Source organism: Phoenix dactylifera, chromosome 4, assembly GCF_051530095.1.
Source record: "Phoenix dactylifera cultivar Ajwa chromosome 4, Ajwa_hap1_PhDact_Kaust_v1.1, whole genome shotgun sequence".
Taxonomy (NCBI): Eukaryota; Viridiplantae; Streptophyta; class Magnoliopsida; order Arecales; family Arecaceae; genus Phoenix; species Phoenix dactylifera.
The window spans coordinates 37,910,354-37,930,668 of record NC_143193.1 but is presented as its reverse complement, the minus strand read 5'-3'; the positions used below and the strand labels follow the sequence as shown (position 1 = coordinate 37,930,668).

The window sequence follows — 20,315 nt, the reverse complement described above, 5'->3', positions numbered from 1 at the left end:
ATTTTTTGCCCGCTTTTTTATTTTTTGATAACATTTATTTTTTATTTTTCGGCTTTTGGCTTTTCCTCTTCGGATAATTTTTTTCCTCCGAAAATAAACTGAGTCCGGAGACTGGCGGTGCCATGCCGCATAGCGGAACAGCGTGTTGAATCCTACGCCAGAATGGCCCCGGCAGCGCGAATGTCTCGGGCCGTCGAGGTCTGCTGCTTTGTCATAAAAGGGAGTTTCGAAGGGCATGTCTTGGGTGCGATCATACCAGCACTAATGCACCGGATCCTATCAGAACTCCGCAGTTAAGCGTGCTTGGGCGAGAGTAGTACTAGGATGGGTGACCCCCTGGGAAGTCCTCATGTTGCACCCTTTTTATTTTTTGCCCGCTTTTTTATTTTTTGATAATATTTATTTTTAATTTTTTGGCTTTTGGCTTTTCCTCTTAGGATAATTTTTTTCCCCCGACAATAAACTGAGTCCGGAGACTGGCGGTGCCATGCCGCATAGCGGGACTAGCGCGTTGAATCCTACGCCAGAACGGCCCCGGCAGCGCGAATGTCTCGGGCCGTCGAGGTCTGCTGCTTTGTCATAAAAGGGAGTTTCGAAGGGCATATCATGGGTGCGATCATACCAGCACTAATGCACCGGATCCCATCAGAACTCCGCAGTTAAGCGTGCTTGGGCGAGAGTAGTACTAGGATGGGTGACCCCATGGGAAGTCCTCGTGTTGCACCCCTTTTATTTTTTGCCCGCTTTTTTCTTTTTTGATAACATTTATCTTTAATTGTTTGGCTTTTGGCTTTTCCTCTTCGGATAATTTTTTTCCCTCGAAAATAAACTGAGTCCGGAGACTCGCGGTGCCATGCCGCATAGCGGAACAGCGCATTGAATCCTACGCCAGAACGGCCCCGGCAGCGCGAATGTCTCGGGCCGTCGAGGTCTGCTGCTTTGTCATAAAAGGGTGTTTCGATGGGCATGTCATGGGTGCGATCATACCAGCACTAATGCACCGGATCCCATCAGAACTCCGCAGTTAAGCGTGCTTGGGCGAGAGTAGTACTAGGATGGGTGACCCCCTGGGAAGTCCTCGTGTTGCACCCCTTTTATTTTTTGCCCGCTTTTTTATTTTTTGATAATATTTATTTTTAATTTTTCGGCTTTTGGCTTTTCCTCTTCGGATAATTTTTTTTCCCCGAAAATAAACTGAGTCCGGAGACTCGCGGTGCCATGCCGCATAGCGGAACAGCGCATTGAATCCTACGCCAGAACGGCCCCGGCAGCGCGAATGTCTCGGGCCGTCGAGGTCTGCTGCTTTGTCATAAAAGGGAGTTTCGAAGGGCATGTCATGGGTGCGATCATACCAGCACTAATGCACCGGATCCCATCAGAACTCCGCAGTTAAGCGTGCTTGGGCGAGAGTAGTACTAGGATGGGTGACCCCCTGGGAAGTCCTCGTGTTGCACCCTTTTTATTTTTTTCTCCACTTTTTTATTTTTTGATAATATTTATTTTTAATTTTTCGGCTTTTGGCTTTTCCTCTTCGGATAATTTTTTTCCCCCGAAAATAAACTGAGTCCGGAGACTGGCGGTGCCATGCCGCATAGCGGGACCAGCGCGTTGAATACTACGCCAGAACGGCCCCGGCGGCGCGAATGTCTCGGGCCGTCGAGGTCTGCTGCTTTGTCATAAAAGAGAGTTTCGATGGGCATGTCATGGGTGCGATCATACCAGCACTAATGCACCGGATCCCATCATAACTCCGCAGTTAAGCGTGCTTGGGCGAGTGTAGTACTAGGATGGGTGACCCCCTGGGAAGTCCTCGTGTTGCACCCCTTTTATTTTTTGCCCGCTTTTTTATTTTTTGATAATATTTATTTTTAATTTTTCGGCTTTTGGCTTTTCCTCTTTGGATAATTTTTTTCTCCCGAAAATAAACTGAGTCCGGAGACTCGCGGTGCCATGCCGCATAGCGGAACAGCGCGTTGAATCCTACACCAGAACGGCCCCGGCAGCGCGAATGCCTCGGGCCGTCGAGGTCTGCTGCTTTGTCATAAAAGGGAGTTTCGAAGGGCATGTCATGGGTGCGATCATACCTGCACTAATGCGCCGGATCCGATCAGAACTCCGCAGTTAAGCGTGCTTGGGCGAGAGTAGTACTAGGATGGGTGACCCCCTGGGAAGTCCTCGTGTTGCACCCTTTTTATTTTTTGCCCGCTTTTTTATTTTTTGATAATATTTATTTTTAATTTTTTGGCTTTTGGCTTTTCCTCTTCGGATAATTTTTTCCCCCCGAAAATAAACTGAGTCCGGAGACTGGCGGTGCCATGCCGCATAGCGGAACAGCGCGTTGAATCCTACGCCAGAATGGCCCCGGCAGCGCGAATGTCTCGGGCCGTCAAGGTCTGCTGCTTTGTCATAAAAGGGAGTTTCGAAGGGCATGTCATGGGTGCGATCATACCAGCACTAATGCACCGGATCCCATCAGAACTCCGCAGTTAAACGTGCTTGGGCGAGAGTAGTACTAGGATGGGTGACCCCCTGGAAAGTCCTCGTGTTGCACCCCTTTTATTTTTTGCCCGCTTTTTTATTTTTTGATAACATTTATTTTTTATTTTTCGGCTTTTGGCTTTTCCTCTTCGGATAATTTTTTTCCCCCGAAAATAAACTGAGTCCGGAGACTGGCGGTGCCATGCCGCATAGCGGAAGAGCGTGTTGAATCCTACGCCAGAACGGCCCCGGCAGCGCGAATGTCTCGGGCCGTCGAGGTCTGCTGCTTTGTCATAAAAGGGAGTTTCGAAGGGCATGTCTTGGGTGCAATCATACCAGCACTAATGCACCGGATCCTATCAGAACTCCGCAGTTAAGCGTGCTTGGGCGAGAGTAGTACTAGGATGGGTGACCCCCTGGGAAGTCCTCGTGTTGCACCCCTTTTATTTTTTGCCCGCTTTTTTATTTTTTGATAATATTTATTTTTAATTTTTCGGCTTTTGGCTTTTCCATTTCGGATAATTTTTTTCCCTCGAAAATAAACTGAGTCCGGAGGCTCGCGGTGCCATGCCGCATAGCGGAACAGCGCGTTGAATCCTACGCCAGAACGGCCCCGGCAGCGCGAATGTCTCGGGCCGTCGAGGTCTGCTGCTTTGTCATAAAAGGGAGTTTTGAAGGACATGTCATTGGTGCGATCATACCAGCACTAATGCACCGGATCCCATCAGAACTCCGCAGTTAAGCGTGCTTGGGCGAGAGTAGTACTAGGATGGGTGACCCCCAGGGAAGTCCTCGTGTTGCACCCTTTTTATTTTTTTCTCCACTTTTTTATTTTTTGATAATATTTATTTTTAATTTTTCGGCTTTTGGCTTTTCCTCTTCGGATAATTTTTTTCCCCCGAAAATAAACTGAGTCCGGAGACTGGCGGTGCCATGCCGCATAGCGGGACCAGCGCGTTGAATCCTACGCCAGAACGGCCCCGGCGGCGCGAATGTCTCGGGCCGTCGAGGTCTGCTGCTTTGTCATAAAAGGGAGTTTCGATGGGCATGTCATGGGTGCGATCATACCAGCACTAATGCACCGGATCCCATCATAACTCCGCAGTTAAGCGTGCTTGGGCGAGAGTAGTACTAGGATGGGTGACCCCCTGGGAAGTCCTCGTGTTGCACCCCTTTTATTTTTTGCCCGCTTTTTTATTTTTTGATAATATTTATTTTTAATTTTTCGGCTTTTGGCTTTTCCTCTTCGGATAATTTTTTTCCCCCGAAAATAAACTGAGTCCGGAGACTCGCGGTGCCATGCCGCATAGCGGAACAGCGCGTTGAATCCTACACCAGAACGGCCCCGGCAGCGCGAATGCCTCGGGCCGTCGAGGTCTGCTGCTTTGTCATAAAAGGGAGTTTCGAAGGGCATGTCATGGGTGCGATCATACCAGCACTAATGCGCCGGATCCGATCAGAACTCCGCAGTTAAGCGTGCTTGGGCGAGAGTAGTACTAGGATGGGTGACCCCCTGGGAAGTCCTCGTGTTGCACCCTTTTTATTTTTTGCCCGCTTTTTTATTTTTTGATAATATTTATTTTTAATTTTTTGGCTTTTGGCTTTTCCTCTTCGGATAATTTTTTCCCCCCGAAAATAAACTGAGTCCGGAGACTGGCGGTGCCATGCCGCATAGCGGAACAGCGCGTTGAATCCTACGCCAGAACGGCCCCGGCAGCGCGAATGTCTCGGGCCGTCGAGGTCTGCTGCTTTGTCATAAAAGGGAGTTTCGAAGGGCATGTCATGGGTGCGATCATACCAGCACTAATGCACCGGATCCCATCAGAACTCCGCAGTTAAGCGTGCTTGGGCGAGAGTAGTACTAGGATGGGTGACCCCCTGGGAAGTCCTCGTGTTGCACTCCTTTTATTTTTTGCCCGCTTTTTTATTTTTTGATAACATTTATTTTTTATTTTTCGGCTTTTGGCTTTTCCTCTTCGGATAATTTTTTTCCTCCGAAAATAAACTGAGTCCGGAGACTGGCGGTGCCATGCCGCATAGCGGAACAGCGTGTTGAATCCTACGCCAGAATGGCCCCGGCAGCGCGAATGTCTCGGGCCGTCGAGGTCTGCTGCTTTGTCATAAAAGGGAGTTTCGAAGGGCATGTCTTGGGTGCGATCATACCAGCACTAATGCACCGGATCCTATCAGAACTCCGCAGTTAAGCGTGCTTGGGCGAGAGTAGTACTAGGATGGGTGACCCCCTGGGAAGTCCTCATGTTGCACCCTTTTTATTTTTTGCCCGCTTTTTTATTTTTTGATAATATTTATTTTTAATTTTTTGGCTTTTGGCTTTTCCTCTTAGGATAATTTTTTTCCTCCGACAATAAACTGAGTCCGGAGACTGGCGGTGCCATGCCGCATAGCGGGACTAGCGCGTTGAATCCTACGCCAGAACGGCCCCGGCAGCGCGAATGTCTCGGGCCGTCGAGGTCTGCTGCTTTGTCATAAAAGGGAGTTTCGAAGGGCATATCATGGGTGCGATCATACCAGCACTAATGCACCGGATCCCATCAGAACTCCGCAGTTAAGCGTGCTTGGGCGAGAGTAGTACTAGGATGGGTGACCCCATGGGAAGTCCTCGTGTTGCACCCCTTTTATTTTTTGCCCGCTTTTTTCTTTTTTGATAACATTTATCTTTAATTGTTTGGCTTTTGGCTTTTCCTCTTCGGATAATTTTTTTCCCTCGAAAATAAACTGAGTCCGGAGACTCGCGGTGCCATGCCGCATAGCGGAACAGCGCATTGAATCCTACGCCAGAACGGCCCCGGCAGCGCGAATGTCTCGGGCCGTCGAGGTCTGCTGCTTTGTCATAAAAGGGTGTTTCGATGGGCATGTCATGGGTGCGATCATACCAGCACTAATGCACCGGATCCCATCAGAACTCCGCAGTTAAGCGTGCTTGGGCGAGAGTAGTACTAGGATGGGTGACCCCCTGGGAAGTCCTCGTGTTGCACCCCTTTTATTTTTTGCCCGCTTTTTTATTTTTTGATAATATTTATTTTTAATTTTTCGGCTTTTGGCTTTTCCTCTTCGGATAATTTTTTTTCCCCGAAAATAAACTGAGTCCGGAGACTCGCGGTGCCATGCCGCATAGCGGAACAGCGCGTTGAATCCTACGCCAGAACGGCCCCGGCAGCGCGAATGTCTCGGGCCGTCGAGGTCTGCTGCTTTGTCATAAAAGGGAGTTTCGAAGGGCATGTCATGGGTGCGATCATACCAGCACTAATGCACCGGATCCCATCAGAACTCCGCAGTTAAGCGTGCTTGGGCGAGAGTAGTACTAGGATGGGTGACCCCCTGGGAAGTCCTCGTGTTGCACCCTTTTTATTTTTTTCTCCACTTTTTTATTTTTTGATAATATTTATTTTTAATTTTTCGGCTTTTGGCTTTTCCTCTTCGGATAATTTTTTTCCCCCGAAAATAAACTGAGTCCGGAGACTGGCGGTGCCATGCCGCATAGCGGGACCAGCGCGTTGAATCCTACGCCAGAACGGCCCCGGCGGCGCGAATGTCTCGGGCCGTCGAGGTCTGCTGCTTTGTCATAAAAGGGAGTTTCGATGGGCATGTCATGGGTGCGATCATACCAGCACTAATGCACCGGATCCCATCATAACTCCGCAGTTAAGCGTGCTTGGGCGAGAGTAGTACTAGGATGGGTGACCCCCTGGGAAGTCCTCGTGTTGCACCCCTTTTATTTTTTGCCCGCTTTTTTATTTTTTGATAATATTTATTTTTAATTTTTCGGCTTTTGGCTTTTCCTCTTCGGATAATTTTTTTCCCCCGAAAATAAACTGAGTCCGGAGACTCGCGGTGCCATGCCGCATAGCGGAACAGCGCGTTGAATCCTACACCAGAACGGCCCCGGCAGCGCGAATGCCTCGGGCCGTCGAGGTCTGCTGCTTTGTCATAAAAGGGAGTTTCGAAGGGCATGTCATGGGTGCGATCATACCAGCACTAATGCGCCGGATCCGATCAGAACTCCGCAGTTAAGCGTGCTTGGGCGAGAGTAGTACTAGGATGGGTGACCCCCTGGGAAGTCCTCGTGTTGCACCCTTTTTATTTTTTGCCCGCTTTTTTATTTTTTGATAATATTTATTTTTAATTTTTTGGCTTTTGGCTTTTCCTCTTCGGATAATTTTTTCCCCCCGAAAATAAACTGAGTCCGGAGACTGGCGGTGCCATGCCGCATAGCGGAACAGCGCGTTGAATCCTACGCCAGAATGGCCCCGGCAGCGCGAATGTCTCGGGCCGTCAAGGTCTGCTGCTTTGTCATAAAAGGGAGTTTCGAAGGGCATGTCATGGGTGCGATCATACCAGCACTAATGCACCGGATCCCATCAGAACTCCGCAGTTAAGCGTGCTTGGGCGAGAGTAGTACTAGGATGGGTGACCCCCTGGAAAGTCCTCGTGTTGCACCCCTTTTATTTTTTGCCCGCTTTTTTATTTTTTGATAACATTTATTTTTTATTTTTCGGCTTTTGGCTTTTCCTCTTCGGATAATTTTTTTCCCCCGAAAATAAACTGAGTCCGGAGACTGGCGGTGCCATGCCGCATAGCGGAAGAGCGTGTTGAATCCTACGCCAGAACGGCCCCGGCAGCGCGAATGTCTCGGGCCGTCGAGGTCTGCTGCTTTGTCATAAAAGGGAGTTTCGAAGGGCATGTCTTGGGTGCAATCATACCAGCACTAATGCACCGGATCCTATCAGAACTCCGCAGTTAAGCGTGCTTGGGCGAGAGTAGTACTAGGATGGGTGACCCCCTGGGAAGTCCTCGTGTTGCTCCCCTTTTATTTTTTGCCCGCTTTTTTATTTTTTGATAATATTTATTTTTAATTTTTCGGCTTTTGGCTTTTCCATTTCGGATAATTTTTTTCCCTCGAAAATAAACTGAGTCCGGAGGCTCGCGGTGCCATGCCGCATAGCGGAACAGCGCGTTGAATCCTACGCCAGAACGGCCCCGGCAGCGCGAATGTCTCGGGCCGTCGAGGTCTGCTGCTTTGTCATAAAAGGGAGTTTCGAAGGGCATGTCATGGGTGCGATCATACCAGCACTAATGCACCGGATCCCATCAGAACTCCGCAGTTAAGCGTGCTTGGGCGAGAGTAGTACTAGGATGGGTGACCCCCTGGGAAGTCCTCGTGTTGCACCCCTTTTATTTTTTGCCCGCTTTTTTATTTTTTGATAATATTTATTTTTAATTTTTCGGCTTTTGGCTTTTCCTCTTCGGATAATTTTTTTCCCCCGAAAATAAACTGAGTCCGGAGACTCGCGGTGCCATGCCGCATAGCGGAACAGCGCGTTGAATCCTACGCCAGAACGGCCCCGGCAGCGCGAATGTCTCGGGCCGTCGAGGTCTGCTGCTTTGTCATAAAAGGGAGTTTCGAAGGGCATGTCATGGGTGCGATCATACCAGCACTAATGCACCGGATCCCATCAGAACTCCGCAGTTAAGCGTGCTTGGGCGAGAGTAGTACTAGGATGGGTGACCCCCTGGGAAGTCCTCGTGTTGCACCCTTTTTATTTTTTTCTCCACTTTTTTATTTTTTGATAATATTTATTTTTAATTTTTCGGCTTTTGGCTTTTCCTCTTCGGATAATTTTTTTCCCCCGAAAATAAACTGAGTCCGGAGACTGGCGGTGCCATGCCGCATAGCGGGACCAGCGCGTTGAATCCTACGCCAGAACGGCCCCGGCGGCGCGAATGTCTCGGGCCGTCGAGGTCTGCTGCTTTGTCATAAAAGGGAGTTTCGATGGGCATGTCATGGGTGCGATCATACCAGCACTAATGCACCGGATCCCATCATAACTCCGCAGTTAAGCGTGCTTGGGCGAGAGTAGTACTAGGATGGGTGACCCCCTGGGAAGTCCTCGTGTTGCACCCCTTTTATTTTTTGCCCGCTTTTTTATTTTTTGATAATATTTATTTTTAATTTTTCGGCTTTTGGCTTTTCCTCTTCGGATAATTTTTTTCCCCCGAAAATAAACTGAGTCCGGAGACTCGCGGTGCCATGCCGCATAGCGGAACAGCGCGTTGAATCCTACACCAGAACGGCCCCGGCAGCGCGAATGCCTCGGGCCGTCGAGGTCTGCTGCTTTGTCATAAAAGGGAGTTTCGAAGGGCATGTCATGGGTGCGATCATACCAGCACTAATGCGCCGGATCCGATCAGAACTCCGCAGTTAAGCGTGCTTGGGCGAGAGTAGTACTAGGATGGGTGACCCCCTGGGAAGTCCTCGTGTTGCACCCTTTTTATTTTTTGCCCGCTTTTTTATTTTTTGATAATATTTATTTTTAATTTTTTGGCTTTTGGCTTTTCCTCTTCGGATAATTTTTTCCCCCCGAAAATAAACTGAGTCCGGAGACTGGCGGTGCCATGCCGCATAGCGGAACAGCGCGTTGAATCCTACGCCAGAATGGCCCCGGCAGCGCGAATGTCTCGGGCCGTCAAGGTCTGCTGCTTTGTCATAAAAGGGAGTTTCGAAGGGCATGTCATGGGTGCGATCATACCAGCACTAATGCACCGGATCCCATCAGAACTCCGCAGTTAAGCGTGCTTGGGCGAGAGTAGTACTAGGATGGGTGACCCCCTGGAAAGTCCTCGTGTTGCACCCCTTTTATTTTTTGCCCGCTTTTTTATTTTTTGATAACATTTATTTTTTATTTTTCGGCTTTTGGCTTTTCCTCTTCGGATAATTTTTTTCCCCCGAAAATAAACTGAGTCCGGAGACTGGCGGTGCCATGCCGCATAGCGGAAGAGCGTGTTGAATCCTACGCCAGAACGGCCCCGGCAGCGCGAATGTCTCGGGCCGTCGAGGTCTGCTGCTTTGTCATAAAAGGGAGTTTCGAAGGGCATGTCTTGGGTGCAATCATACCAGCACTAATGCACCGGATCCTATCAGAACTCCGCAGTTAAGCGTGCTTGGGCGAGAGTAGTACTAGGATGGGTGACCCCCTGGGAAGTCCTCGTGTTGCTCCCCTTTTATTTTTTGCCCGCTTTTTTATTTTTTGATAATATTTATTTTTAATTTTTCGGCTTTTGGCTTTTCCATTTCGGATAATTTTTTTCCCTCGAAAATAAACTGAGTCCGGAGGCTCGCGGTGCCATGCCGCATAGCGGAACAGCGCGTTGAATCCTACGCCAGAACGGCCCCGGCAGCGCGAATGTCTCGGGCCGTCGAGGTCTGCTGCTTTGTCATAAAAGGGAGTTTCGAAGGGCATGTCATGGGTGCGATCATACCAGCACTAATGCACCGGATCCCATCAGAACTCCGCAGTTAAGCGTGCTTGGGCGAGAGTAGTACTAGGATGGGTGACCCCCTGGGAAGTCCTCGTGTTGCACCCCTTTTATTTTTTGCCCGCTTTTTTATTTTTTGATAATATTTATTTTTAATTTTTCGGCTTTTGGCTTTTCCTCTTCGGATAATTTTTTTCCCCCGAAAATAAACTGAGTCCGGAGACTCGCGGTGCCATGCCGCATAGCGGAACAGCGCGTTGAATCCTACGCCAGAACGGCCCCGGCAGCGCGAATGTCTCGGGCCGTCGAGGTCTGCTGCTTTGTCATAAAAGGGAGTTTCGAAGGGCATGTCATGGGTGCGATCATACCAGCACTAATGCACCGGATCCCATCAGAACTCCGCAGTTAAGCGTGCTTGGGCGAGAGTAGTACTAGGATGGGTGACCCCCAGGGAAGTCCTCGTGTTGCACCCTTTTTATTTTTTTCTCCACTTTTTTATTTTTTGATAATATTTATTTTTAATTTTTCGGCTTTTGGCTTTTCCTCTTCGGATAATTTTTTTCCCCCGAAAATAAACTGAGTCCGGAGACTGGCGGTGCCATGCCGCATAGCGGGACCAGCGCGTTGAATCCTACGCCAGAACGGCCCCGGCGGCGCGAATGTCTCGGGCCGTCGAGGTCTGCTGCTTTGTCATAAAAGGGAGTTTCGATGGGCATGTCATGGGTGCGATCATACCAGCACTAATGCACCGGATCCCATCATAACTCCGCAGTTAAGCGTGCTTGGGCGAGAGTAGTACTAGGATGGGTGACCCCCTGGGAAGTCCTCGTGTTGCACCCCTTTTATTTTTTGCCCGCTTTTTTATTTTTTGATAATATTTATTTTTAATTTTTCGGCTTTTGGCTTTTCCTCTTCGGATAATTTTTTTCCCCCGAAAATAAACTGAGTCCGGAGACTCGCGGTGCCATGCCGCATAGCGGAACAGCGCGTTGAATCCTACACCAGAACGGCCCCGGCAGCGCGAATGCCTCGGGCCGTCGAGGTCTGCTGCTTTGTCATAAAAGGGAGTTTCGAAGGGCATGTCATGGGTGCGATCATACCAGCACTAATGCGCCGGATCCGATCAGAACTCCGCAGTTAAGCGTGCTTGGGCGAGAGTAGTACTAGGATGGGTGACCCCCTGGGAAGTCCTCGTGTTGCACCCTTTTTATTTTTTGCCCGCTTTTTTATTTTTTGATAATATTTATTTTTAATTTTTTGGCTTTTGGCTTTTCCTCTTCGGATAATTTTTTCCCCCCGAAAATAAACTGAGTCCGGAGACTGGCGGTGCCATGCCGCATAGCGGAACAGCGCGTTGAATCCTACGCCAGAATGGCCCCGGCAGCGCGAATGTCTCGGGCCGTCAAGGTCTGCTGCTTTGTCATAAAAGGGAGTTTCGAAGGGCATGTCATGGGTGCGATCATACCAGCACTAATGCACCGGATCCCATCAGAACTCCGCAGTTAAGCGTGCTTGGGCGAGAGTAGTACTAGGATGGGTGACCCCCTGGAAAGTCCTCGTGTTGCACCCCTTTTATTTTTTGCCCGCTTTTTTATTTTTTGATAACATTTATTTTTTATTTTTCGGCTTTTGGCTTTTCCTCTTCGGATAATTTTTTTCCCCCGAAAATAAACTGAGTCCGGAGACTGGCGGTGCCATGCCGCATAGCGGAAGAGCGTGTTGAATCCTACGCCAGAACGGCCCCGGCAGCGCGAATGTCTCGGGCCGTCGAGGTCTGCTGCTTTGTCATAAAAGGGAGTTTCGAAGGGCATGTCTTGGGTGCAATCATACCAGCACTAATGCACCGGATCCTATCAGAACTCCGCAGTTAAGCGTGCTTGGGCGAGAGTAGTACTAGGATGGGTGACCCCCTGGGAAGTCCTCGTGTTGCTCCCCTTTTATTTTTTGCCCGCTTTTTTATTTTTTGATAATATTTATTTTTAATTTTTCGGCTTTTGGCTTTTCCATTTCGGATAATTTTTTTCCCTCGAAAATAAACTGAGTCCGGAGGCTCGCGGTGCCATGCCGCATAGCGGAACAGCGCGTTGAATCCTACGCCAGAACGGCCCCGGCAGCGCGAATGTCTCGGGCCGTCGAGGTCTGCTGCTTTGTCATAAAAGGGAGTTTCGAAGGGCATGTCATGGGTGCGATCATACCAGCACTAATGCACCGGATCCCATCAGAACTCCGCAGTTAAGCGTGCTTGGGCGAGAGTAGTACTAGGATGGGTGACCCCCTGGGAAGTCCTCGTGTTGCACCCCTTTTATTTTTTGCCCGCTTTTTTATTTTTTGATAATATTTATTTTTAATTTTTCGGCTTTTGGCTTTTCCTCTTCGGATAATTTTTTTCCCCCGAAAATAAACTGAGTCCGGAGACTCGCGGTGCCATGCCGCATAGCGGAACAGCGCGTTGAATCCTACGCCAGAACGGCCCCGGCAGCGCGAATGTCTCGGGCCGTCGAGGTCTGCTGCTTTGTCATAAAAGGGAGTTTCGAAGGGCATGTCATGGGTGCGATCATACCAGCACTAATGCACCGGATCCCATCAGAACTCCGCAGTTAAGCGTGCTTGGGCGAGAGTAGTACTAGGATGGGTGACCCCCAGGGAAGTCCTCGTGTTGCACCCTTTTTATTTTTTTCTCCACTTTTTTATTTTTTGATAATATTTATTTTTAATTTTTCGGCTTTTGGCTTTTCCTCTTCGGATAATTTTTTTCCCCCGAAAATAAACTGAGTCCGGAGACTGGCGGTGCCATGCCGCATAGCGGGACCAGCGCGTTGAATCCTACGCCAGAACGGCCCCGGCGGCGCGAATGTCTCGGGCCGTCGAGGTCTGCTGCTTTGTCATAAAAGGGAGTTTCGATGGGCATGTCATGGGTGCGATCATACCAGCACTAATGCACCGGATCCCATCATAACTCCGCAGTTAAGCGTGCTTGGGCGAGAGTAGTACTAGGATGGGTGACCCCCTGGGAAGTCCTCGTGTTGCACCCCTTTTATTTTTTGCCCGCTTTTTTATTTTTTGATAATATTTATTTTTAATTTTTCGGCTTTTGGCTTTTCCTCTTCGGATAATTTTTTTCCCCCGAAAATAAACTGAGTCCGGAGACTCGCGGTGCCATGCCGCATAGCGGAACAGCGCGTTGAATCCTACACCAGAACGGCCCCGGCAGCGCGAATGCCTCGGGCCGTCGAGGTCTGCTGCTTTGTCATAAAAGGGAGTTTCGAAGGGCATGTCATGGGTGCGATCATACCAGCACTAATGCGCCGGATCCGATCAGAACTCCGCAGTTAAGCGTGCTTGGGCGAGAGTAGTACTAGGATGGGTGACCCCCTGGGAAGTCCTCGTGTTGCACCCTTTTTATTTTTTGCCCGCTTTTTTATTTTTTGATAATATTTATTTTTAATTTTTTGGCTTTTGGCTTTTCCTCTTCGGATAATTTTTTCCCCCCGAAAATAAACTGAGTCCGGAGACTGGCGGTGCCATGCCGCATAGCGGAACAGCGCGTTGAATCCTACGCCAGAATGGCCCCGGCAGCGCGAATGTCTCGGGCCGTCAAGGTCTGCTGCTTTGTCATAAAAGGGAGTTTCGAAGGGCATGTCATGGGTGCGATCATACCAGCACTAATGCACCGGATCCCATCAGAACTCCGCAGTTAAGCGTGCTTGGGCGAGAGTAGTACTAGGATGGGTGACCCCCTGGAAAGTCCTCGTGTTGCACCCCTTTTATTTTTTGCCCGCTTTTTTATTTTTTGATAACATTTATTTTTTATTTTTCGGCTTTTGGCTTTTCCTCTTCGGATAATTTTTTTCTCCCGAAAATAAACTGAGTCCGGAGACTGGCGGTGCCATGCCGCATAGCGGAAGAGCGTGTTGAATCCTACGCCAGAACGGCCCCGGCAGCGCGAATGTCTCGGGCCGTCGAGGTCTGCTGCTTTGTCATAAAAGGGAGTTTCGAAGGGCATGTCTTGGGTGCAATCATACCAGCACTAATGCACCGGATCCCATCAGAACTCCGCAGTTAAGCGTGCTTGGGCGAGAGTAGTACTAGGATGGGTGACCCCCTGGGAAGTCCTCGTGTTGCACCCCTTTTATTTTTTGCCCGCTTTTTTATTTTTTGATAATATTTATTTTTAATTTTTCGGCTTTTGGCTTTTCCATTTCGGATAATTTTTTTCCCTCGAAAATAAACTGAGTCCGGAGGCTCGCGGTGCCATGCCGCATAGCGGAACAGCGCGTTGAATCCTACGCCAGAACGGCCCCGGCAGCGCGAATGTCTCGGGCCGTCGAGGTCTGCTGCTTTGTCTTAAAAGGGAGTTTCGAAGGGCATGTCATGGGTGCGATCATACCAGCACTAATGCACCGGATCCCATCAGAACTCCGCAGTTAAGCGTGCTTGGGCGAGAGTAGTACTAGGATGGGTGACCCCCTGGGAAGTCCTCGTGTTGCACCCCTTTTATTTTTTGCCCGCTTTTTTATTTTTTGATAATATTTATTTTTAATTTTTCGGCTTTTGGCTTTTCCTCTTCGGATAATTTTTTTCCCCCGAAAATAAACTGAGTCCGGAGACTCGCGGTGCCATGCCGCATAGCGGAACAGCGCGTTGAATCCTACGCCAGAACAGCCCCGGCAGCGCGAATGTCTCGGGCCGTCGAGGTCTGCTGCTTTGTCATAAAAGGGAGTTTCGAAGGGCATGTCATGGGTGCGATCATACCAGCACTAATGCACCGGATCCCATCAGAACTCCGCAGTTAAGCGTGCTTGGGCGAGAGTAGTACTAGGATGGGTGACCCCCAGGGAAGTCCTCGTGTTGCACCCTTTTTATTTTTTTCTCCACTTTTTTATTTTTTGATAATATTTATTTTTAATTTTTCGGCTTTTGGCTTTTCCTCTTCGGATAATTTTTTTCCTCCGAAAATAAACTGAGTCCGGAGACTGGCGGTGCCATGCCGCATAGCGGGACCAGCGCGTTGAATCCTACGCCAGAACGGCCCCGGCGGCGCGAATGTCTCGGGCCGTCGAGGTCTGCTGCTTTGTCATAAAAGGGAGTTTCGATGGGCATGTCATGGGTGCGATCATACCAGCACTAATGCACCGGATCCCATCATAACTCCGCAGTTAAGCGTGCTTGGGCGAGAGTAGTACTAGGATGGGTGACCCCCTGGGAAGTCCTCGTGTTGCACCCCTTTTATTTTTTGCCCGCTTTTTTATTTTTTGATAATATTTATTTTTAATTTTTCGGCTTTTGGCTTTTCCTCTTCGGATAATTTTTTTCCCCCGAAAATAAACTGAGTCCGGAGACTCGCGGTGCCATGCCGCATAGCGGAACAGCGCGTTGAATCCTACACCAGAACGGCCCCGGCAGCGCGAATGCCTCGGGCCGTCGAGGTCTGCTGCTTTGTCATAAAAGGGAGTTTCGAAGGGCATGTCATGGGTGCGATCATACCAGCACTAATGCGCCGGATCCGATCAGAACTCCGCAGTTAAGCGTGCTTGGGCGAGAGTAGTACTAGGATGGGTGACCCCCTGGGAAGTCCTCGTGTTGCACCCTTTTTATTTTTTGCCCGCTTTTTTATTTTTTGATAATATTTATTTTTAATTTTTTGGCTTTTGGCTTTTCCTCTTCGGATAATTTTTTCCCCCCGAAAATAAACTGAGTCCGGAGACTGGCGGTGCCATGCCGCATAGCGGAACAGCGCGTTGAATCCTACGCCAGAATGGCCCCGGCAGCGCGAATGTCTCGGGCCGTCAAGGTCTGCTGCTTTGTCATAAAAGGGAGTTTCGAAGGGCATGTCATGGGTGCGATCATACCAGCACTAATGCACCGGATCCCATCAGAACTCCGCAGTTAAGCGTGCTTGGGCGAGAGTAGTACTAGGATGGGTGACCCCCAGGGAAGTCCTCGTGTTGCACCCTTTTTATTTTTTTCTCCACTTTTTTATTTTTTGATAATATTTATTTTTAATTTTTCGGCTTTTGGCTTTTCCTCTTCGGATAATTTTTTTCCCCCGAAAATAAACTGAGTCCGGAGACTGGCGGTGCCATGCCGCATAGCGGGACCAGCGCGTTGAATCCTACGCCAGAACGGCCCCGGCGGCGCGAATGTCTCGGGCCGTCGAGGTCTGCTGCTTTGTCATAAAAGGGAGTTTCGATGGGCATGTCATGGGTGCGATCATACCAGCACTAATGCACCGGATCCCATCATAACTCCGCAGTTAAGCGTGCTTGGGCGAGAGTAGTACTAGGATGGGTGACCCCCTGGGAAGTCCTCGTGTTGCACCCCTTTTATTTTTTGCCCGCTTTTTTATTTTTTGATAATATTTATTTTTAATTTTTCGGCTTTTGGCTTTTCCTCTTCGGATAATTTTTTTCCCCCGAAAATAAACTGAGTCCGGAGACTCGCGGTGCCATGCCGCATAGCGGAACAGCGCGTTGAATCCTACGCCAGAACGGCCCCGGCAGCGCGAATGTCTCGGGCCGTCGAGGTCTGCTGCTTTGTCATAAAAGGGAGTTTCGAAGGGCATGTCATGGGTGCGATCATACCAGCACTAATGCACCGGATCCCATCAGAACTCCGCAGTTAAGCGTGCTTGGGCGAGAGTAGTACTAGGATGGGTGACCCCCTGGGAAGTCCTCGTGTTGCACCCCTTTTATTTTTTGCCCGCTTTTTTATTTTTTGATAATATTTATTTTTAATTTTTCGGCTTTTGGCTTTTCCTCTTCGGATAATTTTTTTCCCCCGAAAATAAACTGAGTCCGGAGACTCGCGGTGCCATGCCGCATAGCGGAACAGCGCGTTGAATCCTACGCCAGAACAGCCCCGGCAGCGCGAATGTCTCGGGCCGTCGAGGTCTGCTGCTTTGTCATAAAAGGGAGTTTCGAAGGGCATGTCATGGGTGCGATCATACCAGCACTAATGCACCGGATCCCATCAGAACTCCGCAGTTAAGCGTGCTTGGGCGAGAGTAGTACTAGGATGGGTGACCCCCAGGGAAGTCCTCGTGTTGCACCCTTTTTATTTTTTTCTCCACTTTTTTATTTTTTGATAATATTTATTTTTAATTTTTCGGCTTTTGGCTTTTCCTCTTCGGATAATTTTTTTCCTCCGAAAATAAACTGAGTCCGGAGACTGGCGGTGCCATGCCGCATAGCGGGACCAGCGCGTTGAATCCTACGCCAGAACGGCCCCGGCGGCGCGAATGTCTCGGGCCGTCGAGGTCTGCTGCTTTGTCATAAAAGGGAGTTTCGATGGGCATGTCATGGGTGCGATCATACCAGCACTAATGCACCGGATCCCATCATAACTCCGCAGTTAAGCGTGCTTGGGCGAGAGTAGTACTAGGATGGGTGACCCCCTGGGAAGTCCTCGTGTTGCACCCCTTTTATTTTTTGCCCGCTTTTTTATTTTTTGATAATATTTATTTTTAATTTTTCGGCTTTTGGCTTTTCCTCTTCGGATAATTTTTTTCCCCCGAAAATAAACTGAGTCCGGAGACTCGCGGTGCCATGCCGCATAGCGGAACAGCGCGTTGAATCCTACACCAGAACGGCCCCGGCAGCGCGAATGCCTCGGGCCGTCGAGGTCTGCTGCTTTGTCATAAAAGGGAGTTTCGAAGGGCATGTCATGGGTGCGATCATACCAGCACTAATGCACCGGATCCCATCAGAACTCCGCAGTTAAGCGTGCTTGGGCGAGAGTAGTACTAGGATGGGTGACCCCCTGGGAAGTCCTCGTGTTGCACCCCTTTTATTTTTTGCCCGCTTTTTTATTTTTTGATAATATTTATTTTTAATTTTTCGGCTTTTGGCTTTTCCTCTTCGGATAATTTTTTTCCCCCGAAAATAAACTGAGTCCGGAGACTCGCGGTGCCATGCCGCATAGCGGAACAGCGCGTTGAATCCTACGCCAGAACGGCCCCGGCAGCGCGAATGTCTCGGGCCGTCGAGGTCTGCTGCTTTGTCATAAAAGGGAGTTTCGAAGGGCATGTCATGGGTGCGATCATACCAGCACTAATGCACCGGATCCCATCAGAACTCCGCAGTTAAGCGTGCTTGGGCGAGAGTAGTACTAGGATGGGTGACCCCCAGGGAAGTCCTCGTGTTGCACCCTTTTTATTTTTTTCTCCACTTTTTTATTTTTTGATAATATTTATTTTTAATTTTTCGGCTTTTGGCTTTTCCTCTTCGGATAATTTTTTTCCCCCGAAAATAAACTGAGTCCGGAGACTGGCGGTGCCATGCCGCATAGCGGGACCAGCGCGTTGAATCCTACGCCAGAACGGCCCCGGCGGCGCGAATGTCTCGGGCCGTCGAGGTCTGCTGCTTTGTCATAAAAGGGAGTTTCGATGGGCATGTCATGGGTGCGATCATACCAGCACTAATGCACCGGATCCCATCATAACTCCGCAGTTAAGCGTGCTTGGGCGAGAGTAGTACTAGGATGGGTGACCCCCTGGGAAGTCCTCGTGTTGCACCCCTTTTATTTTTTGCCCGCTTTTTTATTTTTTGATAATATTTATTTTTAATTTTTCGGCTTTTGGCTTTTCCTCTTCGGATAATTTTTTTCCCCCGAAAATAAACTGAGTCCGGAGACTCGCGGTGCCATGCCGCATAGCGGAACAGCGCGTTGAATCCTACACCAGAACGGCCCCGGCAGCGCGAATGCCTCGGGCCGTCGAGGTCTGCTGCTTTGTCATAAAAGGGAGTTTCGAAGGGCATGTCATGGGTGCGATCATACCAGCACTAATGCACCGGATCCCATCAGAACTCCGCAGTTAAGCGTGCTTGGGCGAGAGTAGTACTAGGATGGGTGACCCCCTGGGAAGTCCTCGTGTTGCACCCCTTTTATTTTTTGCCCGCTTTTTTATTTTTTGATAATATTTATTTTTAATTTTTCGGCTTTTGGCTTTTCCTCTTCGGATAATTTTTTTCCCCCGAAAATAAACTGAGTCCGGAGACTCGCGGTGCCATGCCGCATAGCGGAACAGCGCGTTGAATCCTACGCCAGAACGGCCCCGGCAGCGCGAATGTCTCGGGCCGTCGAGGTCTGCTGCTTTGTCATAAAAGGGAGTTTCGAAGGGCATGTCATGGGTGCGATCATACCAGCACTAATGCACCGGATCCCATCAGAACTCCGCAGTTAAGCGTGCTTGGGCGAGAGTAGTACTAGGATGGGTGACCCCCAGGGAAGTCCTCGTGTTGCACCCTTTTTATTTTTTTCTCCACTTTTTTATTTTTTGATAATATTTATTTTTAATTTTTCGGCTTTTGGCTTTTCCTCTTCGGATAATTTTTTTCCCCCGAAAATAAACTGAGTCCGGAGACTGGCGGTGCCATGCCGCATAGCGGGACCAGCGCGTTGAATCCTACGCCAGAACGGCCCCGGCGGCGCGAATGTCTCGGGCCGTCGAGGTCTGCTGCTTTGTCATAAAAGGGAGTTTCGATGGGCATGTCATGGGTGCGATCATACCAGCACTAATGCACCGGATCCCATCATAACTCCGCAGTTAAGCGTGCTTGGGCGAGAGTAGTACTAGGATGGGTGACCCCCTGGGAAGTCCTCGTGTTGCACCCCTTTTATTTTTTGCCCGCTTTTTTATTTTTTGATAATATTTATTTTTAATTTTTCGGCTTTTGGCTTTTCCTCTTCGGATAATTTTTTTCCCCCGAAAATAAACTGAGTCCGGAGACTCGCGGTGCCATGCCGCATAGCGGAACAGCGCGTTGAATCCTACACCAGAACGGCCCCGGCAGCGCGAATGCCTCGGGCCGTCGAGGTCTGCTGCTTTGTCATAAAAGGGAGTTTCGAAGGGCATGTCATGGGTGCGATCATACCAGCACTAATGCGCCGGATCCGATCAGAACTCCGCAGTTAAGCGTGCTTGGGCGAGAGTAGTACTAGGATGGGTGACCCCCTGGGAAGTCCTCGTGTTGCACCCTTTTTATTTTTTGCCCGCTTTTTTATTTTTTGATAATATTTATTTTTAATTTTTTGGCTTTTGGCTTTTCCTCTTCGGATAATTTTTTCCCCCCGAAAATAAACTGAGTCCGGAGACTGGCGGTGCCATGCCGCATAGCGGAACAGCGCGTTGAATCCTACGGCAGAATGGCCCCGGCAGCGCGAATGTCTCGGGCCGTCAAGGTCTGCTGCTTTGTCATAAAAGGGAGTTTCGAAGGGCATGTCATGGGTGCGATCATACCAGCACTAATGCACCGGATCCCATCAGAACTCCGCAGTTAAGCGTGCTTGGGCGAGAGTAGTACTAGGATGGGTGACCCCCTGGGAAGTCCTCGTGTTGCACCCCTTTTATTTTTTGCCCGCTTTTTTATTTTTTGATAACATTTATTTTTTATTTTTCGGCTTTTGGCTTTTCCTCTTCGGATAATTTTTTTCCCCCGAAAATAAACTGAGTCCGGAGACTGGCGGTGCCATGCCGCATAGCGGAAGAGCGTGTTGAATCCTACGCCAGAACGGCCCCGGCAGCGCGAATGTCTCGGGCCGTCGAGGTCTGCTGCTTTGTCATA

The 20,315-nt window shown here is 49.4% G+C and overlaps 55 non-coding genes across 55 annotated transcripts; all 55 read left to right on the top strand.

Annotated features, from left to right (window-relative positions):
* Positions 1–242: 242 nt before the first annotated feature.
* LOC149764456 (5S ribosomal RNA) lies at positions 243–361 on the top strand. The gene has a single exon (XR_016407511.1). It is a non-coding gene; the product is annotated as a 5S ribosomal RNA (ribosomal RNA).
* A 247-nt stretch (positions 362–608) lies between these two features.
* LOC149764455 (5S ribosomal RNA) lies at positions 609–727 on the top strand. Its single transcript, XR_016412571.1, has one exon. It is a non-coding gene; the product is annotated as a 5S ribosomal RNA (ribosomal RNA).
* Positions 728–973: 246 nt separating this feature from the next.
* LOC149764454 (5S ribosomal RNA) lies at positions 974–1,092 on the top strand. Its single transcript, XR_016411208.1, has one exon. It is a non-coding gene; the product is annotated as a 5S ribosomal RNA (ribosomal RNA).
* Positions 1,093–1,338: 246 nt separating this feature from the next.
* Positions 1,339–1,457, top strand: LOC149764453 (5S ribosomal RNA). Its single transcript, XR_016412343.1, has one exon. It is a non-coding gene; the product is annotated as a 5S ribosomal RNA (ribosomal RNA).
* Positions 1,458–1,705: 248 nt separating this feature from the next.
* Positions 1,706–1,824, top strand: LOC149764452 (5S ribosomal RNA). The gene has a single exon (XR_016407133.1). It is a non-coding gene; the product is annotated as a 5S ribosomal RNA (ribosomal RNA).
* A 246-nt stretch (positions 1,825–2,070) lies between these two features.
* Positions 2,071–2,189, top strand: LOC149764451 (5S ribosomal RNA). Its single transcript, XR_016406527.1, has one exon. It is a non-coding gene; the product is annotated as a 5S ribosomal RNA (ribosomal RNA).
* A 246-nt stretch (positions 2,190–2,435) lies between these two features.
* Positions 2,436–2,554, top strand: LOC149764450 (5S ribosomal RNA). Its single transcript, XR_016404094.1, has one exon. It is a non-coding gene; the product is annotated as a 5S ribosomal RNA (ribosomal RNA).
* A 246-nt stretch (positions 2,555–2,800) lies between these two features.
* LOC149764449 (5S ribosomal RNA) lies at positions 2,801–2,919 on the top strand. Its single transcript, XR_016403741.1, has one exon. It is a non-coding gene; the product is annotated as a 5S ribosomal RNA (ribosomal RNA).
* A 246-nt stretch (positions 2,920–3,165) lies between these two features.
* LOC149764448 (5S ribosomal RNA) lies at positions 3,166–3,284 on the top strand. Its single transcript, XR_016404096.1, has one exon. It is a non-coding gene; the product is annotated as a 5S ribosomal RNA (ribosomal RNA).
* Positions 3,285–3,532: 248 nt separating this feature from the next.
* LOC149764447 (5S ribosomal RNA) lies at positions 3,533–3,651 on the top strand. Its single transcript, XR_016405963.1, has one exon. It is a non-coding gene; the product is annotated as a 5S ribosomal RNA (ribosomal RNA).
* A 246-nt stretch (positions 3,652–3,897) lies between these two features.
* LOC149764446 (5S ribosomal RNA) lies at positions 3,898–4,016 on the top strand. Its single transcript, XR_016405750.1, has one exon. It is a non-coding gene; the product is annotated as a 5S ribosomal RNA (ribosomal RNA).
* Positions 4,017–4,262: 246 nt separating this feature from the next.
* On the top strand, positions 4,263–4,381 carry LOC149764445 (5S ribosomal RNA). The gene has a single exon (XR_016412839.1). It is a non-coding gene; the product is annotated as a 5S ribosomal RNA (ribosomal RNA).
* Positions 4,382–4,627: 246 nt separating this feature from the next.
* On the top strand, positions 4,628–4,746 carry LOC149764444 (5S ribosomal RNA). Its single transcript, XR_016407510.1, has one exon. It is a non-coding gene; the product is annotated as a 5S ribosomal RNA (ribosomal RNA).
* A 247-nt stretch (positions 4,747–4,993) lies between these two features.
* On the top strand, positions 4,994–5,112 carry LOC149764443 (5S ribosomal RNA). Its single transcript, XR_016412570.1, has one exon. It is a non-coding gene; the product is annotated as a 5S ribosomal RNA (ribosomal RNA).
* Positions 5,113–5,358: 246 nt separating this feature from the next.
* LOC149764442 (5S ribosomal RNA) lies at positions 5,359–5,477 on the top strand. Its single transcript, XR_016411207.1, has one exon. It is a non-coding gene; the product is annotated as a 5S ribosomal RNA (ribosomal RNA).
* Positions 5,478–5,723: 246 nt separating this feature from the next.
* On the top strand, positions 5,724–5,842 carry LOC149764441 (5S ribosomal RNA). The gene has a single exon (XR_016412342.1). It is a non-coding gene; the product is annotated as a 5S ribosomal RNA (ribosomal RNA).
* Positions 5,843–6,090: 248 nt separating this feature from the next.
* Positions 6,091–6,209, top strand: LOC149764440 (5S ribosomal RNA). The gene has a single exon (XR_016405962.1). It is a non-coding gene; the product is annotated as a 5S ribosomal RNA (ribosomal RNA).
* Positions 6,210–6,455: 246 nt separating this feature from the next.
* Positions 6,456–6,574, top strand: LOC149764439 (5S ribosomal RNA). The gene has a single exon (XR_016405749.1). It is a non-coding gene; the product is annotated as a 5S ribosomal RNA (ribosomal RNA).
* A 246-nt stretch (positions 6,575–6,820) lies between these two features.
* Positions 6,821–6,939, top strand: LOC149764438 (5S ribosomal RNA). Its single transcript, XR_016403143.1, has one exon. It is a non-coding gene; the product is annotated as a 5S ribosomal RNA (ribosomal RNA).
* A 246-nt stretch (positions 6,940–7,185) lies between these two features.
* Positions 7,186–7,304, top strand: LOC149764437 (5S ribosomal RNA). The gene has a single exon (XR_016406248.1). It is a non-coding gene; the product is annotated as a 5S ribosomal RNA (ribosomal RNA).
* Positions 7,305–7,550: 246 nt separating this feature from the next.
* LOC149764436 (5S ribosomal RNA) lies at positions 7,551–7,669 on the top strand. The gene has a single exon (XR_016411206.1). It is a non-coding gene; the product is annotated as a 5S ribosomal RNA (ribosomal RNA).
* A 246-nt stretch (positions 7,670–7,915) lies between these two features.
* LOC149764435 (5S ribosomal RNA) lies at positions 7,916–8,034 on the top strand. Its single transcript, XR_016412341.1, has one exon. It is a non-coding gene; the product is annotated as a 5S ribosomal RNA (ribosomal RNA).
* A 248-nt stretch (positions 8,035–8,282) lies between these two features.
* Positions 8,283–8,401, top strand: LOC149764434 (5S ribosomal RNA). Its single transcript, XR_016405961.1, has one exon. It is a non-coding gene; the product is annotated as a 5S ribosomal RNA (ribosomal RNA).
* A 246-nt stretch (positions 8,402–8,647) lies between these two features.
* LOC149764433 (5S ribosomal RNA) lies at positions 8,648–8,766 on the top strand. The gene has a single exon (XR_016405748.1). It is a non-coding gene; the product is annotated as a 5S ribosomal RNA (ribosomal RNA).
* Positions 8,767–9,012: 246 nt separating this feature from the next.
* Positions 9,013–9,131, top strand: LOC149764432 (5S ribosomal RNA). Its single transcript, XR_016403142.1, has one exon. It is a non-coding gene; the product is annotated as a 5S ribosomal RNA (ribosomal RNA).
* A 246-nt stretch (positions 9,132–9,377) lies between these two features.
* Positions 9,378–9,496, top strand: LOC149764431 (5S ribosomal RNA). Its single transcript, XR_016406247.1, has one exon. It is a non-coding gene; the product is annotated as a 5S ribosomal RNA (ribosomal RNA).
* Positions 9,497–9,742: 246 nt separating this feature from the next.
* On the top strand, positions 9,743–9,861 carry LOC149764430 (5S ribosomal RNA). Its single transcript, XR_016411205.1, has one exon. It is a non-coding gene; the product is annotated as a 5S ribosomal RNA (ribosomal RNA).
* Positions 9,862–10,107: 246 nt separating this feature from the next.
* On the top strand, positions 10,108–10,226 carry LOC149764429 (5S ribosomal RNA). The gene has a single exon (XR_016401165.1). It is a non-coding gene; the product is annotated as a 5S ribosomal RNA (ribosomal RNA).
* A 248-nt stretch (positions 10,227–10,474) lies between these two features.
* Positions 10,475–10,593, top strand: LOC149764428 (5S ribosomal RNA). The gene has a single exon (XR_016405960.1). It is a non-coding gene; the product is annotated as a 5S ribosomal RNA (ribosomal RNA).
* A 246-nt stretch (positions 10,594–10,839) lies between these two features.
* LOC149764427 (5S ribosomal RNA) lies at positions 10,840–10,958 on the top strand. Its single transcript, XR_016405747.1, has one exon. It is a non-coding gene; the product is annotated as a 5S ribosomal RNA (ribosomal RNA).
* A 246-nt stretch (positions 10,959–11,204) lies between these two features.
* LOC149764426 (5S ribosomal RNA) lies at positions 11,205–11,323 on the top strand. The gene has a single exon (XR_016403141.1). It is a non-coding gene; the product is annotated as a 5S ribosomal RNA (ribosomal RNA).
* Positions 11,324–11,569: 246 nt separating this feature from the next.
* Positions 11,570–11,688, top strand: LOC149764425 (5S ribosomal RNA). The gene has a single exon (XR_016406246.1). It is a non-coding gene; the product is annotated as a 5S ribosomal RNA (ribosomal RNA).
* A 246-nt stretch (positions 11,689–11,934) lies between these two features.
* Positions 11,935–12,053, top strand: LOC149764424 (5S ribosomal RNA). The gene has a single exon (XR_016411203.1). It is a non-coding gene; the product is annotated as a 5S ribosomal RNA (ribosomal RNA).
* A 246-nt stretch (positions 12,054–12,299) lies between these two features.
* On the top strand, positions 12,300–12,418 carry LOC149764423 (5S ribosomal RNA). Its single transcript, XR_016401164.1, has one exon. It is a non-coding gene; the product is annotated as a 5S ribosomal RNA (ribosomal RNA).
* Positions 12,419–12,666: 248 nt separating this feature from the next.
* On the top strand, positions 12,667–12,785 carry LOC149764422 (5S ribosomal RNA). The gene has a single exon (XR_016405959.1). It is a non-coding gene; the product is annotated as a 5S ribosomal RNA (ribosomal RNA).
* A 246-nt stretch (positions 12,786–13,031) lies between these two features.
* On the top strand, positions 13,032–13,150 carry LOC149764421 (5S ribosomal RNA). The gene has a single exon (XR_016405746.1). It is a non-coding gene; the product is annotated as a 5S ribosomal RNA (ribosomal RNA).
* Positions 13,151–13,396: 246 nt separating this feature from the next.
* LOC149764420 (5S ribosomal RNA) lies at positions 13,397–13,515 on the top strand. The gene has a single exon (XR_016403139.1). It is a non-coding gene; the product is annotated as a 5S ribosomal RNA (ribosomal RNA).
* A 246-nt stretch (positions 13,516–13,761) lies between these two features.
* LOC149764419 (5S ribosomal RNA) lies at positions 13,762–13,880 on the top strand. The gene has a single exon (XR_016412831.1). It is a non-coding gene; the product is annotated as a 5S ribosomal RNA (ribosomal RNA).
* Positions 13,881–14,126: 246 nt separating this feature from the next.
* LOC149764418 (5S ribosomal RNA) lies at positions 14,127–14,245 on the top strand. The gene has a single exon (XR_016411202.1). It is a non-coding gene; the product is annotated as a 5S ribosomal RNA (ribosomal RNA).
* Positions 14,246–14,491: 246 nt separating this feature from the next.
* On the top strand, positions 14,492–14,610 carry LOC149764417 (5S ribosomal RNA). Its single transcript, XR_016401162.1, has one exon. It is a non-coding gene; the product is annotated as a 5S ribosomal RNA (ribosomal RNA).
* Positions 14,611–14,858: 248 nt separating this feature from the next.
* Positions 14,859–14,977, top strand: LOC149764416 (5S ribosomal RNA). Its single transcript, XR_016405957.1, has one exon. It is a non-coding gene; the product is annotated as a 5S ribosomal RNA (ribosomal RNA).
* A 246-nt stretch (positions 14,978–15,223) lies between these two features.
* LOC149764415 (5S ribosomal RNA) lies at positions 15,224–15,342 on the top strand. Its single transcript, XR_016405745.1, has one exon. It is a non-coding gene; the product is annotated as a 5S ribosomal RNA (ribosomal RNA).
* Positions 15,343–15,588: 246 nt separating this feature from the next.
* Positions 15,589–15,707, top strand: LOC149764414 (5S ribosomal RNA). Its single transcript, XR_016401161.1, has one exon. It is a non-coding gene; the product is annotated as a 5S ribosomal RNA (ribosomal RNA).
* Positions 15,708–15,955: 248 nt separating this feature from the next.
* On the top strand, positions 15,956–16,074 carry LOC149764413 (5S ribosomal RNA). Its single transcript, XR_016405956.1, has one exon. It is a non-coding gene; the product is annotated as a 5S ribosomal RNA (ribosomal RNA).
* A 246-nt stretch (positions 16,075–16,320) lies between these two features.
* Positions 16,321–16,439, top strand: LOC149764412 (5S ribosomal RNA). Its single transcript, XR_016411201.1, has one exon. It is a non-coding gene; the product is annotated as a 5S ribosomal RNA (ribosomal RNA).
* Positions 16,440–16,685: 246 nt separating this feature from the next.
* On the top strand, positions 16,686–16,804 carry LOC149764411 (5S ribosomal RNA). The gene has a single exon (XR_016401160.1). It is a non-coding gene; the product is annotated as a 5S ribosomal RNA (ribosomal RNA).
* Positions 16,805–17,052: 248 nt separating this feature from the next.
* On the top strand, positions 17,053–17,171 carry LOC149764410 (5S ribosomal RNA). The gene has a single exon (XR_016405955.1). It is a non-coding gene; the product is annotated as a 5S ribosomal RNA (ribosomal RNA).
* Positions 17,172–17,417: 246 nt separating this feature from the next.
* Positions 17,418–17,536, top strand: LOC149764409 (5S ribosomal RNA). Its single transcript, XR_016411200.1, has one exon. It is a non-coding gene; the product is annotated as a 5S ribosomal RNA (ribosomal RNA).
* Positions 17,537–17,782: 246 nt separating this feature from the next.
* Positions 17,783–17,901, top strand: LOC149764408 (5S ribosomal RNA). The gene has a single exon (XR_016401159.1). It is a non-coding gene; the product is annotated as a 5S ribosomal RNA (ribosomal RNA).
* A 248-nt stretch (positions 17,902–18,149) lies between these two features.
* On the top strand, positions 18,150–18,268 carry LOC149764407 (5S ribosomal RNA). The gene has a single exon (XR_016405954.1). It is a non-coding gene; the product is annotated as a 5S ribosomal RNA (ribosomal RNA).
* A 246-nt stretch (positions 18,269–18,514) lies between these two features.
* LOC149764406 (5S ribosomal RNA) lies at positions 18,515–18,633 on the top strand. Its single transcript, XR_016411199.1, has one exon. It is a non-coding gene; the product is annotated as a 5S ribosomal RNA (ribosomal RNA).
* Positions 18,634–18,879: 246 nt separating this feature from the next.
* On the top strand, positions 18,880–18,998 carry LOC149764405 (5S ribosomal RNA). The gene has a single exon (XR_016401158.1). It is a non-coding gene; the product is annotated as a 5S ribosomal RNA (ribosomal RNA).
* Positions 18,999–19,246: 248 nt separating this feature from the next.
* LOC149764404 (5S ribosomal RNA) lies at positions 19,247–19,365 on the top strand. The gene has a single exon (XR_016405953.1). It is a non-coding gene; the product is annotated as a 5S ribosomal RNA (ribosomal RNA).
* Positions 19,366–19,611: 246 nt separating this feature from the next.
* LOC149764403 (5S ribosomal RNA) lies at positions 19,612–19,730 on the top strand. The gene has a single exon (XR_016405744.1). It is a non-coding gene; the product is annotated as a 5S ribosomal RNA (ribosomal RNA).
* A 246-nt stretch (positions 19,731–19,976) lies between these two features.
* On the top strand, positions 19,977–20,095 carry LOC149764402 (5S ribosomal RNA). The gene has a single exon (XR_016411198.1). It is a non-coding gene; the product is annotated as a 5S ribosomal RNA (ribosomal RNA).
* Positions 20,096–20,315: the final 220 nt, after the last annotated feature.